Here is a 5,620-nt window from a genome sequence, read left to right on the forward strand (position 1 = left end):
ATGTAATATAATAAACGTTAGCATCAAATTTGTGTCCGGATAGCTGAGTGCCTATAGCACAAGGCTGTCGTACGGAAGGTCGTGGTTCAAATCTCACTGGTGGCAGTGGGATTTGTATCGTGATTTAACGTCGGATACCAATCGTCTCAGCTGTGAGCTCGCGCGAGTTACGTTACCTGAAACGCCTGACCCAACAAAAATTAATTCTCACACTTGTGTCAGCAACGTGACCAAAGAATCAGGTTGCAACATTCCAGACTGGCAGATGTTTAGTCTGCAAGTGTAAAATTTCCACAATTCAGAAAATGCATTTTATGCATTTTCAGCATATTTGGATTCTCTTGGATCTTGGTAAGAATTCAATTAAATTAAGTTAGTCTTAAGACCGCCACTGTTCGATTCGGTTCGAAGAACCATTACTAAAAATAAAAGTTATTAAAACAAAAGATATAGTTTTTTTTTTTTGATAAGCTAAAGCTTATTATATAATTGGCGCAGTCGGTAGGATCCTTCTCCGAAGAAAAGGATTCCGTGAACATAACAAATAACGCTATCACTTAAGTGTTGTGCGTAAATAAATTCGTGAACGTGAAAACCAAGTTGTGTACTTAGTAAACGAATGTTAATAAATTCGGGAGTCGATTATATCGAATAGTGAATGCAATCGGCGCGAAGTTTAACGTTCGATTCGAACAGAAAAATAAAAATAATGCCGAATAGTGAAAATGAAGCACTCAGACAGGCCTTGCAAGAATTGCAGGCTAGATACCAACAGGATATGGAATTCCTGCGGGGACAACTGGAACAGCAGCAACAACAGATAGTGCAACAACAGCAACTAGTGCAGCAACAGAACCCCATGAATAACTTTGAGCTAAAACCCGACCAAATTTTAAATAAATTTAGCCAGATAAGGACCTTTACTGGCAAAGACTCGGAATATTCACTCCAGGAGTTCATCCGAGCAGTTGAAAATGTTGTGGCTCTGTGCGGAAACAACGAGCCTTTACTAATTTACGGATTATCGACAACAGTGAAAGAAAAAATCCAGGGAGAAGCAAAGCAATGTATACGCCGGCTAGGGGAAAATGCCAGCTGGGAATTCATCAAAGGAGAGTTAAGGATACATTTCCGACCGAGATACAATTACATGAAGCTGATGGACCAGAGTCGTAATTTGAAGGTTAGTACTCCTCGAGAGTTATTTAGTAGCATTAGATCTATAAATTATAAGCTCAATGAATTGTATGATTTCGATGAATTTAAACCACAAAATTACTGTCCAGAGAATAATGATAAGAATCTCATGGATATTGTAAAAGGCATGTTAACCGGAAGTTACCGTTCATTAATTACCAGAGATATGTCTTTGATTCAAGCTTATAATAAGTTTGATGATCTAGGCCTCCTTGAGGAAACAGATGTTATTCATTACTATTATAGGAAAAGTAAATTCAATAATAACAATAAAAATACTGGAGATTTCCATCCCAAAAACGGGAAACCTAAAAATTCGGGAAACAATATTAAACATCCGAAAAACCTTAACAGTGATCAAAATTCGGACCAAGACAGATATAATAACTTTCAACCAAAACAATCAAATAATTCTGATCAATATCGTAACAAGAACTATAGACACTCTGACAACCAAACTAGAAGACATGGACAGTACAGTAACAGTAACACAAGACATAACAATTATAACAATTCTGGACAATACAGCCAAGGCAAAAACTCCCATGAATCGATGGAAGTTGATAACATCGAACAAAAAGAGGTAAATTTTTCCATAGAGCCTCTGGAAACAAATTGCCCATAGTCTCATTAACAATCGGTGCCAAAACATTTAAAGCACTAATAGATACAGGATCTGAAACAAGCCTCCTTAAACCCGGAATATTTGAAATTTATCCAGAGAAAGACCTTCCAAAACCCCTCTTTTTCTCCACCCTTAACGGAATCAGTGAAGTAAACAAGGGGATAATAACTCCTATACCTTCCGAATTTAAAATCTCCGGAACACTATCATGGAAGTTAATGAATTTAACAGGTCGCAAATACGATGCGATCATTGGCCAAAATTTTCTTATCCCCCTGAAGGCTAAAATTAACCTTGAGAACGGATGTCTAGAAATTAATAATAACAAAATATTTTTTGAATACAATGACCACTCCTTCGTCATCAACGAAGTTTGTAATCTAGAGTCCGGCAACGTTGACAACATAAATCTCGACCATTTGAACGTTCTTGAAAAGCAAAAACTTGTAAACTTGTTGGGAAAATATCAAAACCTCTTCTATAAGGAGGGAGAACAGTTAACCTGTACCAATGAGGTACAACATGAAATCGTAACCACCATCAACACCCCTATTTACTCCAAAATTTACAGGTACCCTCGAGTTCACGAAAGTGAAATCGAAAAACAGATAAAGGAAATGTTGGACCAAAAAATAATAATGCCCAGCAGTTCTCCTTATAACAGCCCTCTGTGGATCGTACCCAAAAAACCTGACAATTCTGGTGAGCAGAAATGGCGAATAGTAATTGACTATCGTCGCCTAAATGAAGTGACTATAAGTGATCGATACCCAATACCAAATATTGACGGTATTTTGGACAAGTTGGGCCGTGCACAATATTTCAGTACATTGGATTTGGCGAAAGGCTTTCACCAAATCCTTGTAAAACCCGAAGATCGTAAAAAGACCGCATTTTCCACTCCTTTTGGTCATTACGAATACGTAAGAATGCCATTCGGGCTAAAAAACGCGCCCGCCACCTTTCAACGGTTAATGAACACCGTCCTGAAGGGACTAATAAACAAAATTTGTGTTGTCTATCTCGACGACATATTGATCTTCAGTACGTCGTTAGAAGAACATTTAGACAGCATTAAAAAGGTATTTGATAGACTAAATGAAGCCCATTTAAAAATCCAAATAAGTAAGTGTAACTTTCTTAAGAAAGATACCGAATATCTGGGTCATGTTTTAACGCCCGAAGGTGTAAAACCAAACCCAAACAAAATAAAGGTTATTCAAAATTTGAAACTTCCCTCTACGATAAAGCAAATAAGACAATTCCTAGGTATTACGGGTTACTACAGGAAATTCATTAAAGACTACTCGAAAGTAGCACATCCTATAACCAAATACCTTAAGAAAGGAATGAAAATCAATACGAATGATCCCAGTTATATTACAGCGTTTGATATGTTAAAACAAATCATTACAACCCATCCAATCCTTAAGTACCCTGACTTTAACAAAAGGTTTAAATTAACAACAGACGCTAGTAACTTTGCCATAGGTGCAGTTTTAACGCAAGAAGGACAACCCATCTGCTATGCGTCTAGAACCCTTAACGACCACGAAAGGAATTATTCCGTAATCGAAAAAGAATTACTAGCGATAGTCTGGGGAACAAAATACTTTAGACCCTACCTGTTTGGTGAAGAATTTGATCTCCAAACGGACCACCAACCAATTAAATGGTTACAAACAAAATATGCAGGGAAAGATATCAACCCTCGCTTGCAAAGATGGTTAATATCCCTAGGTGAATACGACATGAAAATAGAATATATTAAGGGAAAACACAACAAAATAGCAGATTTCCTGAGCAGAATAAATGTCGAAACAAACGAGATAAACTTAGCAGAGACTGAAAATGTGAGTCCCTATCTGCAAGAAATACATAAAATAAAAGAAACTAATGAACTCATAAATGAGGTAAATGCCATGGATAATGAATCATTAGAAATGCAAACAATCCACTCTCAAGAGGAGGACCTTAATGATCATATACCCATCCTAGAAACAGTTGTTAATCGTTTTAGAACACAGATAATCCTAAAGGAATCAAAAGATATTGAGGTTGAATACCCATTTAAAAATAGGAGAATATTCGTAGATAAATCGGATCTAGAAAATGGCAATGTCAATGACATACTGAGGAGATATATCAGCAAAGGAAAAACAGGTATATACTCGTACCTCAATGATCATGAATATAACAAATTGCAGCAGATTATAATCGGTTTATTCAGAGATATCAAAACTACAAAATTCGTCAAATGTACATTTTTCGCAGCAGATATTGGAAACGAAGAGGAACTTAATAAACAGATATCCTTATTCCATAAAAAGGAGACAGGTCATTCAGGAATTATTGCAACCTATGAAGGAATTAAGAACAAAATTTACAACCCAAAGCTCAAAATAGCTGTTCATCAAATAATTAATAACTGCGACATATGTACTGGAGCCAAATACGACAGAAATCCAATCAAAAAGAAATTTCATCTAACAGTAACCCCTTCCACTGTGAACGAAATTGTTCATATCGATCTCTACTTTATTTGCAAACATGCATTTATCAATTTCATTGACCGATTTTCTAAACATGTAGTTACCTTCCATTTAGAGGACAGAAATAGCATAACACTTCTGGAAAAAATACAACAATATTTATCGATGAAAGGGAAAATTAAAAAATTCATTTTTGGGAACGAATTCAACGCAGTTAACATAAAGAATTTTCTGAAAGAAGAAGGCATAGAATACCATTTCACTAAACCCAATAGCCATACCGGAAACGCCGATATCGAGTGTTTCCACCGGACAATCGGTGAACGTATAAGAACCTTGAACCTAGAAGAAAGACTTCCCATACGTATCCAGATGCTAAACGCTGTAAAATACTACAATTCTACATACCATTCGACTATAAAAGCAACCCCTCTCGAAGTCCAAGAACACAAAATCGATCATAATATCATCAAACAGCGAATCGACAAAGTAAAACAGAAAGCAATAAATAAAAGAAACAAGGAAAGAGAAGACTATGCAGAAACAAGAGAAGAAGGTTTCATAAAAAACTATAAATCATTGAGACATAAGGAAGAACCAAGGTACAGGAAGAGTAAACTTAGCAATGTTCATGATTGTAACATTAAAAGGCCTTTGAAGTTCGAAAACTATTCGAAACAATATAACGAAAAGAAGGACATAAATCCAAAAGAGGATGAATTTCCACAAATTACTAATAAAGAAGCAGATATTATACATAAAGCAATTTATGAAGGCCCACAAGATGAAGTTCTAATCAACAAGTTCAAAATAAAAATAACTAGACGTGATCTCAATACACTTACTCCCGACAGTTGGTTAAACGATAATGTTATTAACTTCTATTTTAATTTAATCGCAAATCGTTGTGATGAGGAAAGGAATAAACATTTCACTAAAGTACATACAATGAGTACATTCTTCGCAGAACGACTTCTTCAATCTGGTTATGAAGGCGTTAAGAGATGGACTCGAAAAATCAATATATTTTCCTTTGATTTGATACTGATCCCGATTCATGTCGATCAGTCTCATTGGTGTCTGGCAACTATTAACTTTAAAGAAAAAGCACTTAAGTATTATAACTCCATGGGTACACCGAATACGAGGCTACTCGAAGTCTTAGCTGATTACCTAAGACTCGAATCCTTAGATAAACGAAAAATCCCCTTAGACACATCTGAGTTCGTCAAAGAAAATGTGCAAGACATCCCGCAACAAACAAACGGGAATGATTGCGGTGTATTTTGTTGCATGTATGCAGAAT

Source organism: Hermetia illucens, chromosome 3 (assembly GCF_905115235.1).
Source record: "Hermetia illucens chromosome 3, iHerIll2.2.curated.20191125, whole genome shotgun sequence".
In the NCBI taxonomy this organism is placed as follows: domain Eukaryota; kingdom Metazoa; phylum Arthropoda; class Insecta; order Diptera; family Stratiomyidae; genus Hermetia; species Hermetia illucens.